Here is a 15,398-nt window from a genome sequence, read left to right as displayed (position 1 = left end):
GAAAGGCTTCATTACATGCAGAGGATTGGCTATACATGTTACAGGTATATATTTTATCATATTTTTGATGAATTAATAATCGTACAAAAATATGTTTAGTTTAATTTGTGTAGGATTCAGCTTAATGGAATTTACAAGTGAGCACAAGATTAATATATGCAAATGTGCACAAAGTTATTTTATGTAACTAGGCCCATTAGCAATTTTATTTGGGCAAAGGTTTTTATATGTACAAACCTTAGGGATTTTGATATGGTTAAAAATATGTAAGGAAATGCCCCAAAAGTGGAAAAAGCAAGCCCAATTTGTACTCTCATCTATTCTTTGCTCCTTGGGCTATTCTTATGAATAAAATTCTCTAAATACTCAAGTCGTGGAAGTGGAGCTACACACTTGAGGGGGGAGATGGCACCGAATCTTGTCTTTTGTGTGGTATTCTCATTTACTTTTGATGGTGATCTTATTCTAATTATTTTGCCTTGTGTTATGCTTGGTTATTTATTTTTCAATTCAATTCAAGTCTTTGTTTTAATTATGATGTAATTTGTAAGATTTTAAATTATTTTCTTCAAGAAGTATAAAAGGGTCCCGTGAAAGTGGTGTCAAAGCTTTAGTTTAATTTAATCTTCTTAAAGCAGTCAAAGACTTGTGGAAAAAGAGGTGAAAGAGACAAAGGTATAGGTGATTTTGATAAATTTTCAATTTAATTTGAAGAATAGTACATTTATGTTTATATATGGTTGAAATAAGACTTGTCATCAACTATTGGACAACAAATTCTCATAAATCTATTACCCAAAGGGTAAAGCTAGGTGGAAAACCATTAGTGGGTTTGCAAAAACCACAAAAACACTCACTAATCCTCTTCATAATCCGTCTGTACCGATCGAATCAACAAAGGGAAGAGTATAGACGGCCATAGCAAGATTGCTAAACTAGTGGAGATGTTTGATTTCTATAATGGATGGATCTGAGAGCATCTCAAGTCAATTTATGGTTTAAATTAATTTTTCTTCTCAGAGAGTAATTAGTTAAGTAGATTTCTTTTGTTTTTCCTTTCCTTCTATTCAAGGTGACGATGGGATTGCAAGAACCACCAAGGAAATCTTTCTTTTTCTCATATATATGTATGTGTATATATATATATGTATGTATGTATGTATGTATGTATATATGTATGTATGTATGTATGTATATACATACATACATACATACATTTATATATAGATACATACATACATACATATTATATATATACACATACATATATATGTATATATGTATATATGTATATATATATATATATATGTATATATACATATATGTATATGTATATATATATATATGTGTGAGATCCCCCTGTTCCCATCGAGCAACGGATTCGGGTACTAGCAGCGGAAGTAGCACTTCTCGCACGGGACAGGGGTCCCACATTCGGGGCCTCGTCCACGGATATCCGGACAAGAGACTAATCCGTCGGTTTTTCCAAAACCGAACCCGGAAAAAACTTCCCTTACCCGGAAAGCACGGGCGATTCCACCAGGATAATTTTTTTACTCTAACGTAGTCAAGATCATTACTGATCACGCTGATCCAACTGCACCTATAAAGATACTCGGTCGGATCAAGGAAGAAACTTGCACTTGGATCATTGGGATCAACGCTTTTTTCCCCATCAAGAGGCACAGCCGTTGATTCCTATCCATAGAACAATTACTATCCGGGACTTACTTCATCTATCGTAATAACAGAAATTGAGTCTCGGTTTACGGATCCATCAGTCTAGCCTAACCCCATCCGATCCCATGGGTTAGCCAACCGCCCAACCACTGTAGTGATGGGATCCAATTTGGAATTTGGTTAAGTTTTGTCCCGGGTACCAAGGAAGAGAGTTCCAAGGCCCCCTAGCCGGAAGTTCATGCAACATAAAATTAGGCACACCACTTACACACCCAATATGAAATTGCCTTTTTCTTATCATCAGCTAACTTTAAAACAATCCTTTAATGAAACCATAGTACCACTGATCACAGTCTTCCAATTTATCCGGTTGATCCTCAAATTTCCCATCATTCCTTCATCAGAGTATCTATGGCATCATTGGCAACTAGAACGCTCACCACCTGTCCACTCAGAGGCCGTTTCCATAGTTCCTAGCCCATAATACTCGGCAATATAATCACTTATCAAGATGGACTCTCGTTGAAGATCAGCAAGATCAACCAACAGATCCATATAAAAGAGCCATGGACTCATCCGTTGAGGACCAGCAAGGTCAGTCAACCAGATCCATGCCCGGTTTCACAAAACAACTCTTACTCCTTGTTCCAATATCTTCCTCGACGCACGCGTGGGTATCCTAGGCGACCCAGAGCCCGAGCACCATATGGTCAGCACCCTCTAGGATCCTTCGCAGGTGACCTAGCGCTTCACTCATAGGCCGCTTCCTTGGTCCCTCATCCACCGTACCGCAAGCTCACCATTTTAATCGAACCGAGGCTGGTCAAGACCTCGGCCGACCTTGCTACATGAGACGTCCTCCATTGACTCTCCGTCAGCAGTTGCAACTTTATCAGTTAGGTCTCCACGACCTTAATCACAAGACGGTCAAAATGCTTTCCCAGCATTCTTGACATAAAACAGACATTTACAAACAGCATTTACAAACAGTTTACAAATACAATTTCTATGTTAACTCTCATTTTTCCACATTATCCCTCATACAATCCACATTACTTATTCCACATTTCATTTATATGTGTACTCATCCAATCACATCATTTTCCATCTCTTCACTTCAGATTCCTTCACGTCATTTATATGTGTACTCATCCAATCACATCATTTTCCATCTCTTCACTTCAGATTCCTTCACGTCACATATCATATATTCACATCCATATCCACATCCATACATCCACATCCACATCCACATTCACATCCATACATCCACATCTACATGCTTATCTCCATTTTCACATCCTCATTTATACATCCACATCCCATATCCACATTCATACATACACATCCATATCCACATCCATATCCGCATTCATACATACACATCCATATCCACATCCACATGCATACATTCATTATCACGTCCTCATTCATACATCCACATCCACATACATACATACATCCACATCCACATTCCCATTCACATCTATACATCCATATCTACATGCACATTCACATCCATACATCCACATCTATATCCTCATTCACATCCATACATCCACATTCATGTATCCACATCTACATGCATACATCCATACATACACATCCACATTTACATCCATGCATCCACATCCACATCCTCATTCACATCCATACATCCACATTCATACATCCACATCCACATCCACATTCACATCCATACATCCACATCTACATGCTTATCTCCATTTTCACATCCTCATTTATACATCCACATCCCATATCCACATTCATACATACACATCCATATCCACATCCACATGCATACATACATCCACATCCACATTCCCATTCACATATATACATCCATATCTACATGCACATTCACATCCATACATCCACATCTATATCCTCATTCATATCCATACATCCACATTCATGCATCCACATCTACATGCTTATCTCCATTTTCACATCCTCATTTATACATCCACATCCCATATCCACATTCATACATACACATCCATATCCACATCCACATGCATACATACATCCACATCCACATTCCCATTCACATATATACATCCATATCTACATGCACATTCACATCCATACATCCACATCTATATGCTCATTCACATCCATACATCCACATTCATGCATCCACATCTACATGCATACATCCATACATCCACATCCACATTTACATCCATGCATCCACATCTACATCCTCATTCATACATCCATACATCCACATTCATACATCCACATCCACATCCACATTCACATCCACATCCACATTCACATCCATACATCCACATCTACATGCTTATCTCCATTTTCACATCCTCATTTATACATCCACATCCCATATCCACATTCATACATACACATCCACATCCATATCCATATCCATATCCATATCCACATGCATCTTATCATATCTTATCACTTCCCATATCTTTTATGCATACCTCTATGCATGAAATTCAATTATGCTAAAAGTAACTCTTTTATAATAAAATATTCAACTTTTATGCATACCTCTATGCATGAAATCCAATATGATAAAAGTAACACTTTTGATATAAAAAAATTATCCTTTATGCATACTTCTATGCATGAAAATTAAAAATGATAAAAGTAACACTTTTGATATAAAAATTTTCCTTTATGCATACTTCTATGCATGAAAATTAAAAATGATAAAAGTAACACTTTTAATATAAAAAAATTATCCTTTATGCATACTTCTATGCATGAAAATTAAAAATGATAAAAGTAACACTTTTGATATAAAAAATTTTCCTTTATGCATACTTCTATGCATGAAAATTAAAAATGATAAAAGTAACACTTTTAATATAAAAAAATTATCCTTTATGCATGATATTAAAATTTAATTTCTCCATGATTATAATGAAATTCTTTCAATTAATCTAGGATGATAATTCCTAGAATATGGTAGGAAGTCCTCTTTTTATGCTTTGAATGAAATTATTTTATGCATAATTTTTATAAAAATTTTGCCATAGCTCCGCTGCTATGACTGATAAATCTCAATTTTTTCTAAGGGATAAAGCTTATCATTAAGGAAATAATTAAAATGATCTCTAATTGGATCATTAATCTATAATGGATTGAATCATCAATATGCATAAACTAAAAGCATAGGAAAAAGCCATTAATTTGGCCTCAAGCATAGCTTAATCTTGGATTAAGGAAAAGCTTTATGAAAAGCTTCATGTGGATTGAGAATGGGTCATGAGTATGACCATTTCTTGAGTGAGAGAGAGAAATTACATAAAAACCATTAGAATTTAAACATAAATAAAAATTAACTTCAATAGCATTTATTAAATTATGTAACTCTTCACTACTATTCACCAATTAACTTTAATAGCATTTAAAAAAATCATACCAATTAAGCTTCTCAAGCTTGAGAGGGGTTGAGAAGAGAGAAACATTGAGAAATTATAGAAAGATCAATATTCACTAATTACCTTACAAATTGCTTGATTCTTTGTTCACGGTAGAGGCCCCCAACCAATCAATTGGTTAAGTATGTTGATGGAGCCACTAATGGGGATTGAAGAAAGAGGGAAGCTCCAAAAACTAGTGAATTATTAAATGAATTCACAGTTCTTGGCTTAGGTGGAGTAGAGTAACGATGCATAAACACTATCTATTTTTCAACAAGGGGGAGGCTTCTATTTATAGGAAAAATTGAGCTCCTAACCAAACAAACTGATTCTAGAATTTTCTAAATCAGTTTGGTCAATATTTGACCATTTTTAGGTCAGTTAAGCTAACTTTTTGGAACTAGACTTAAATGAGGAGAGAGGAGAGATGAAATATCTCAATTTTTATGAGTTTAAAACTCATTCAAGCATGTGAAATATGCACCTCCTTTAAAGAACTCCCCTTCCTTACATATGTCATATTTTTAATATTGCTCATAGTTTTTTACTAATAAACCTTGTACATTTTCAACTCTTCATCTTATGTGAAATATGCACCTCCTTTAAAGAACTCCCCTTCCTTACATATGTCATACTTTTAATATTGCTCATAATTTTTTACTAATAAACCTTGTACATTTTCAACTCTTCATCTTATGTGAAATATGCACCTCCTTTAAAGAACTCCTCTTCCTTACATATGTCATACTTTTAATATTGCTCATAATTTTTTTACTAATAAACCTTGTACATTTTCAACTCTTCATCTTATGTGAGTATTTACTCATTTTTGGGTATCTTCTTTTTCAAATTGGATTTATCTCCTCCCTACACATGGATTGATGCTATTGGTCCATAGGAACCTTAATTGGACCATAATCCAAAAATTTCTGAAAATCTAGACCCTTAGACTAAGGTCCTTTATACACATTTCCAATTAATTCCAATTGCACATTGGAAAGTTCTTTTTGAATTTCTGTTTCAGGGGAACTTATTTTAATAAGATGAGATAATTTTCTATCTAAAAATATTAAAAATCTGAATATTCTCTCTCTAGAATATTTTCTCTCTCTAGGTTAAAACAGTTAGAAACAAGTCTTTTATATTTCTGAAGAGGGATTGATTATAGAAGAAGATACTAGACATCAAAAAGGGGTTTGGGGAGGAATCTTACATTCTACCCCACTTAAAAAACGCGAGATGTCCTCATCTCGCAAACTGGGATAATTTCGCAAGATGCACGAATTATGAGACTTAGAGAAAAATTTAAATCAGAATTAACCACCAAGAAAAAGTCTCAAAGAGAGCAAGATTCAAGATAAGAACAAGATTTAAACTTTATTCATTCTCGGAACTTATACAGTAAAGATAGAAGAACTCTTTACACTTCCATAAGCCCGTCCATCATATGATCACAAAAGCAGCACTCACAAGCTGCACAAGTATAGGGTAACTCATCTATGGGAATGATTCTGCTGGTTATTGCCGCACCTATCTCAGTGGTATGAGGTGATCTAACAAAAGGACCTCTGAGAGGCAAGCCAAAAACGGGGTAAAGGCATATCTTCTCATGAGGAAGAAAACACGCCAATAAGAAGACCCGCTCAGAAAACCCAGGATGCCTTGATCTCATGACGCAGTAGTATCGGGGACCCAAACCCAAGGCTTCAATAACCATGGCCAAGCGGACATTGTTGCGAAAGTGCTGCTGACCCCAGGGTGTTACCCTAGTTATGTCTTGATAGGTCCGCCATTTGGTCTGCGCTACAGAAGTTCCCAAGTGAGGGAAAAGTGAGCGCTCATACTGTTCTATAAAATCCTTCTTCACAGACTCACTTGCGTCTTGAAGGTGAGGAATCATTATGGATAAAACTAATTCTTGTTGCCAAGCCATGAAGGAGATTAGGAAGAAAGGAGATCGATGGGAGTAAGATTATTGTGAGTGACAAGTAAAAGTTACGACTTATATAAAGGAAGGAGCTAGCGTAACTTAGAAGCCAACGGTAGCTTGCCACTGAAGTTTTACCGTCTTTCCATGATTTGGGTTTGGCACAATTTTCTATAGAAGGCATTAAGAACTTTGAGATGAGGAGATAAAAGAAGTTCGTAAGTTAAATTACCTACTTTCTTTGGTCCACAATATCTGGGAGATAACTTCTTATACTTCCCAAGAGATAAAGAACTTCTTTTGGATCGTACTCGAGACCAAAACCTTGATATCCAAAACATCGATTCTCACTTCTGAACTCATTGTTCTGAATCCTTAAAACAGGTGGGACTCTTGAGAAGTATTCAGGAAAAAGGTTCTTCCTTTTTTAAATAGAATCTTTCTTTTATTTTAGAGAGGGAATAATTATAATATAAAAAAGGAAGATTCTTACTCCTGTATACCTCGAAGGCTGGGGGAGAATCTTACATTCTACCCCACTTAAAAAGTGCGAGATGTCCTCATCTCATAAAGTAGAGGACAACTCTTTTTCTTAAGATCCAATTTTATTCTGGGGTTCCTTATATTCTGGTCAACCCAACAGAATACTGGGATAAATATCCCTTAGAACTCATCATTAAATAACAATTCATTCAGATCATATCATTCATATCTTTAACATGATAAAGGTCCATTAGACCGAAAAATTTCCTTCTGAGCATTCCTCCACGGGAATTTCAGTCAAGTAAGTTCTCAATTTGTCATCCCTTAACTTGATCTAACGGTCAAGTGTTAACAGTAGCAATTTGACAGCACAATCCACTAATCTCATAGTGATTTGCTGAATCATTTTCATCATTTATCATTACAGGGACTCGTCCCAATCATCCACCTTGTGGTTTCGCTCAGCTTATTACATTTCAATCCATTTTCAGGGATCATCATTTTTCAATCAGAATCCAAATCAATTCATCGGTTTCCAAACAGAACTAAAAATCATATCAACCACATTCGAAATCATCATCTGGATAGCATTAACGCTTATAATTTCAAGTCTTAGATTTACTCGTATATACTGTCAGTAAAGAGCTGCAGTTATACTCTCGGTATATACGGTAGTCACGGCCCTTGGAATTATAAGGTAAATACCATCATGTCTAGGCCTCAAGCAAGTCAGGGATTCTATATAATTGCGGTACTTCCATCTGAAGACCCAATTACCAAATTACGAATTTCAATTTGAAGATCAAATTGTATGAATTATATCACACAATTACAACCTTTTTGTGTTTCTTGATAAATTTCTGACCTATTTGTCTTCTCAATTGATCTTTATTAACCAAATGCTCTGATACCAACTGTGAGATCCCCTTGTTCCCATCGAGCAACGGATTCGGGTACTAGCAGCGGAAGTAGCACTTCTCGCACGGGACAGGGGTCCCACATTCGGGGCCTCGTCCACGGATATCCGGACAAGAGACTAATCCGTCGGTTTTTCCAAAACCGAACCCGGAAAAAACTTCCCTTACCCGGAAAGCACGGGCGATTCCACCAGGATAATTTTTTTACTCTAACGTAGTCAAGATCATTACTGATCACGCTGATCCAACTGCACCTATAAAGATACTCGGTCGGATCAAGGAAGAAACTTGCACTTGGATCATTGGGATCAACGCTTTTTTCCCCATCAAGAGGCACAGCCGTTGATTCCTATCCATAGAACAATTACTATCCGGGACTTACTTCATCTATCATAATAACAGAAATTGAGTCTCGGTTTACGGATCCATCAGTCCAGCCTAACCCCATCCGATCCCATGGGTTAGCCAACCGCCCAACCACTGTAGTGATGGGATCCAATTTGGAATTTGGTTAAGTTTTGTCCCGGGTACCAAGGAAGAGAGTTCCAAGGCCCCCTAGCCGGAAGTTCATGCAACATAAAATTAGGCACACCACTTACACACCCAATATGAAATTGCCTTTTTCTTATCATCAGCTAACTTTAAAACAATCCTTTAATGAAACCATAGTACCACTGATCACAGTCTTCCAATTTATCCGGTTGATCCTCAAATTTCCCATCATTCCTTCATCAGAGTATCTATGGCATCATTGGCAACTAGAACGCTCACCACCTGTCCAGAGGCCGTTTCCATAGTTCCTAGCCCATAATACTCGGCAATATAATCACTTATCAAGATGGACTCTCGTTGAAGATCAGCAAGATCAACCAACAGATCCATATAAAAGAGCCATGGACTCATCCGTTGAGGACCAGCAAGGTCAGTCAACCAGATCCATGCCCGGTTTCACAAAACAACTCTTACTCCTTGTTCCAATATCTTCCTCGACGCACGCGTGGGTATCCTAGGCGACCCAGAGCCCGAGCACCGTATGGTCAGCACCCTCTAGGATCCTTCGCAGGTGACCTAGCGCTTCACTCATAGGCCGCTTCCTTGGTCCCTCATCCACCGTACCGGAAGCTCACCATTTTAATCGAACCGAGGCTGGTCAAGACCTCGGCCGACCTTGCTACGTGAGACGTCCTCCATTGACTCTCCGTCAGCAGTTGCAACTTTATCAGTTAGGTCTCCACGACCTTAATCACAAGACGGTCAAAATGCTTTCCCAGCATTCTTGACATAAAACAGCCATTTACAAACAGCATTTACAAACAGTTTACAAATACAATTTCTATGTTAACTCTCATTTTTCCACATTATCCCTCATACAATCCACATTACTTATTCCACATTTCATTTATATGTGTACTCATCCAATCACATCATTTTCCATCTCTTCACTTCAGATTCCTTCACGTCATTTATATGTGTACTCATCCAATCACATCATTTTCCATCTCTTCACTTCAGATTCCTTCACGTCACATATCATATATTCACATCCATATCCACATCCATACATCCACATCCACATCCACATTCACATCCATACATCCACATCTACATGCTTATCTCCATTTTCACATCCTCATTTATACATCCACATCCCATATCCACATTCATACACACACATCCATATCCACATCCATATCCGCATTCATACATACACATCCATATCCACATCCACATGCATACATTCATTATCACGTCCTCATTCATACATCCACATCCACATACATACATACATCCACATCCACATTCCCATTCATATCTATACATCCATATCTACATGCACATTCACATCCATACATCCACATCTATATCCTCATTCACATCCATACATCCACATTCATGTATCCACATCTACATGCATACATCCATACATACACATCCACATTTACATCCATGCATCCACATCCACATCCTCATTCACATCCATACATCCACATTCATACATCCACATCCACATCCACATTCACATCCATACATCCACATCTACATGCTTATCTCCATTTTCACATCCTCATTTATACATCCACATCCCATATCCACATTCATACATACACATCCATATCCACATCCACATGCATACATACATCCACATCCACTTTCCCATTCACATATATACATCCATATCTACATGCACATTCACATCCATACATCCACATCTATATCCTCATTCACATCCATACATCCACATTCATGCATCCACATCTACATGCTTATCTCCATTTTCACATCCTCATTTATACATCCACATCCCATATCCACATTCATACATACACATCCATATCCACATCCACATGCATACATACATCCACATCCACATTCCCATTCACATATATACATCCATATCTACATGCACATTCACATCCATACATCCACATCTATATGCTCATTCACATCCATACATCCACATTCATGCATCCACATCTACATGCATACATCCATACATCCACATCCACATTTACATCCATGCATCCACATCTACATCCTCATTCATACATCCATACATCCACATTCATACATCCACATCCACATCCACATTCACATCCACATCCACATTCACATCCATACATCCACATCTACATGCTTATCTCCATTTTCACATCCTCATTTATACATCCACATCCCATATCCACATTCATACATACACATCCACATCCATATCCATATCCATATCCACATGCATCTTATCATATCTTATCACTTCCCATATCTTTTATGCATACCTCTATGCATGAAATTCAATTATGCTAAAAGTAACTCTTTTATAATAAAATATTCAACTTTTATGCATACCTCTATGCATGAAATCCAATATGATAAAAGTAACACTTTTGATATAAAAAAATTATCCTTTATGCATACTTCTATGCATGAAAATTAAAAATGATAAAAGTAACACTTTTGATATAAAAATTTTCCTTTATGCATACTTCTATGCATGAAAATTAAAAATGATAAAAGTAACACTTTTAATATAAAAAAATTATCCTTTATGCATACTTCTATGCATGAAAATTAAAAATGATAAAAGTAACACTTTTGATATAAAAAATTTTCCTTTATGCATACTTCTATGCATGAAAATTAAAAATGATAAAAGTAACACTTTTAATATAAAAAAAATATCCTTTATGCATGATATTAAAATTCAATTTCTCCATGATTATAATGAAATTCTTTCAATTAATCTAGGATGATAATTCCTAGAATATGGTAGGAAGTCCTCTTTTTATGCTTTGAATGAAATTATTTTATGCATAATTTTTATAAAAATTTTGCCATAGCTCCGCTGCTATGACTGATAAATCTCAATTTTTTCTAAGGGATAAAGCTTATCATTAAGGAAATAATTAAAATGATCTCTAATTGGATCATTAATCTATAATGGATTGAATCATCAATATGCATAAACTAAAAGCATAGGAAAAAGCCATTAATTTGGCCTCAAGCATAGCTTAATCTTGGATTAAGGAAAAGCTTTATGAAAAGCTTCATGTGGATTGAGAATGGGTCATGAGTATGACCATTTCTTGAGTGAGAGAGAGAAATTACATAAAAACCATTAGAATTTAAACATAAATAAAAATTAACTTCAATAGCATTTATTAAATTATGTAACTCTTCACTACTATTCACCAATTAACTTTAATAGCATTTAAAAAAATCATACCAATTAAGCTTCTCAAGCTTGAGAGAGGTTGAGAAGAGAGAAACATTGAGAAATTATAGAAAGATCAATATTCACTAATTACCTTACAAATTGCTTGATTCTTTGTTCACGGTAGAGGCCCCCAACCAATCAATTGGTTAAGTATGTTGATGGAGCCACTAATGGGGATTGAAGAAAGAGGGAAGCTCCAAAAACTAGTGAATTATTAAATGAATTCACAGTTCTTGGCTTAGGTGGAGTAGAGTAACGATGCATAAACACTATCTATTTTTCAACAAGGGGGAGGCTTCTATTTATAGGAAAAATTGAGCTCCTAACCAAACAAACTGATTCTAGAATTTTCTAAATCAGTTTGGTCAATATTTGACCATTTTTAGGTCAGTTAAGCTAACTTTTTGGAACTAGACTTAAATGAGGAGAGAGGAGAGATGAAATATCTCAATTTTTATGAGTTTAAAACTCATTCAAGCATGTGAAATATGCACCTCCTTTAAAGAACTCCCCTTCCTTACATATGTCATATTTTTAATATTGCTCATAGTTTTTTACTAATAAACCTTGTACATTTTCAACTCTTCATCTTATGTGAAATATGCACCTCCTTTAAAGAACTCCCCTTCCTTACATATGTCATACTTTTAATATTGCTCATAATTTTTTACTAATAAACCTTGTACATTTTCAACTCTTCATCTTATGTGAAATATGCACCTCCTTTAAAGAACTCCTCTTCCTTACATATGTCATACTTTTAATATTGCTCATAATTTTTTTACTAATAAACCTTGTACATTTTCAACTCTTCATCTTATGTGAGTATTTACTCATTTTTGGGTATCTTCTTTTTCAAATTGGATTTATCTCCTCCCTACACATGGATTGATGCTATTGGTCCATAGGAACCTTAATTGGACCATAATCCAAAAATTTCTGAAAATCTAGACCCTTAGACTAAGGTCCTTTATACACATTTCCAATTAATTCCAATTGCACATTGGAAAGTTCTTTTTGAATTTCTGTTTCAGGGGAACTTATTTTAATAAGATGAGATAATTTTCTATCTAAAAATATTAAAAATCTGAATATTCTCTCTCTAGAATATATTCTCTCTCTAGGTTAAAACAGTTAGAAAAAAGTCTTTTATATTTCTGAAGAGGGATTGATTATAGAAGAAGATACTAGACATCAAAAAGGGGTTTGGGGGAGGAATCTTACAATATGTATATGTGTATATATATATATATATATATATGTATATATATATGTATATATGTATGTATGTATGTCTGTATATAAATGTTTTTATGTCTTTATGTATATATATATACGTATGTATGTATGTATGTATATATATGTATGTATGTATGTATATATATATATATGTATGTACGTATGTATATATATGTATGCCTGTATGTATGTATGTATATATATATATGTATGTATGTATGTATGTATGTATATATATATATGTATGTATGTGTGTGTATATATATATATATGTATGTATGTGTATATATATATATATACATATGTATGTATGTATGTATGTGTATATATATATGTATATATGTATGTTTGTATATATATATATATGTATATGTATGTGTGTGTGTGTGCGTGTGCGTGTGTGTATACATGTATGTATGTATGTGTATATATATGTATGTATATATATATATTTGTGTGTGTGTGTTGTATGTATGTATATATATATATATTTGTGTGTGTGTGTGTGTGTGTGTTTGTGTGTGTATATATATATATATGTTTGTGTGTGTTTGTGTTTGTGTGTGTGTGTGTGTGTGTGTGTGTGTGTGTGTGTGTGTGTGTGTGTGTGTGTGTGTATATATATATATAGCCCCTTCTATCGAGCGGTGGGGCGCATGACCAAAATTTACTTTAGAGCGCTGCACGCTGTTCTTTTCCTTAGTGACTTGTTTTGGGTTGATAAAATCAAAACTAATATATATATATATATATATATATATATATATATATATATATATATACATATTTTCAATTGTAGATCAATGACCGTTGGTGCATGAGGCGTAGTTAAAATTAAAGAGGTTAATATTTAAATATACATGAGGAGTCTATGTCCCTTATACATTAGTTGCTTATAACCTTTAGTAGAGTTACCTTGAAACCCAAAATTAAAACTTTTAATAGCTTTAATCATCCTTCTAAAAATCTTAGAGAAAACATAAATATAAAAAGTAGGGCATTACAAAGTTTAAAGTTTTGTAATACCAAAGATATTCATAGGCCAAGGGGAAAGTAGAAGAAAAGTCTTGCTAAGTGACTATTGTAGAGTTAGACAAGTAGTTTAGTAAAGACCACATCAAACTACCCATCTTATTTCTCTCACAAAGAGAAACCTTTATACACTTACCCTTAAGATAACTCATCTGTAATTTAATTATAGTTATTGTTCATATGCTTTATTTCAAGTTTTCAATGCCTTATCACTATTAAACAACAAAGCATAGCATATAAATAGGGATATATTAAACACATCCTTTTTGTTTAAATCTTCTTTTTGATTGAATGTTATGAAAGTATTTAAAATATGCTTACCTAAAGTTCTAGATAAAATACATTTGCTTACGAGTTTCCTTGTCTTGTAAAGTTCGACAACTTTGGTTTGAAATCAACCTCGATAAAATTGCTAGGCAACCCTTGATCCGACCACTTTTATGGGCCCTTAGAGAGACTCCCGGACCACCTATTTATCTTCTAGTCGATAAACTTATCGACCATGAACCTCCCCCATGGCCCTTCTATGAAGGATGGACTTCTATAATACTATGGGAATGAGGAATTGCTTGGGACTCCACGATAAAAGTCGTGGATTTCGACATCACAACTGTTATCCATAATACCTTCCCTGACGCCTTACCCAAGCTGTACATTCTATACTTCTTTGACATGATTTTTGAAATTCGTAATGGAGTGGGTAGGTGTGGACTAGTCGGTGTAGTCCAACTGTAGAATCTCTAGCGAAAGATATATCGGTGCTAGCTACCAAACCCGCCAATGATGTAAACATCAAATAGTCATGCAGGCACCTCATGGGTGTCAGGTCTATTGAGCTTGACATCTCAACACTCCCCCTCAAGCTCAACTCTAGCTCATGAACTCCAAGCATATTGCGGATCTTCTCATCTCCCAAGGCCTTTGTGATGAAGATGTCAGCCACCTGGTCCTGTGTGTTGACATAGGCCAAGTCGATTCACCTGCCAAGACTCTCTCCTAGATAAAGT

The sequence above is a fragment of the Cibotium barometz genome, chromosome 17 (assembly GCF_041138505.1).
Source record: "Cibotium barometz isolate CiBa-2024 chromosome 17, ASM4113850v1, whole genome shotgun sequence".
NCBI classification, from domain to species: Eukaryota; Viridiplantae; Streptophyta; class Polypodiopsida; order Cyatheales; family Cibotiaceae; genus Cibotium; species Cibotium barometz.
Note: the sequence above shows the minus strand (reverse complement) of the source record.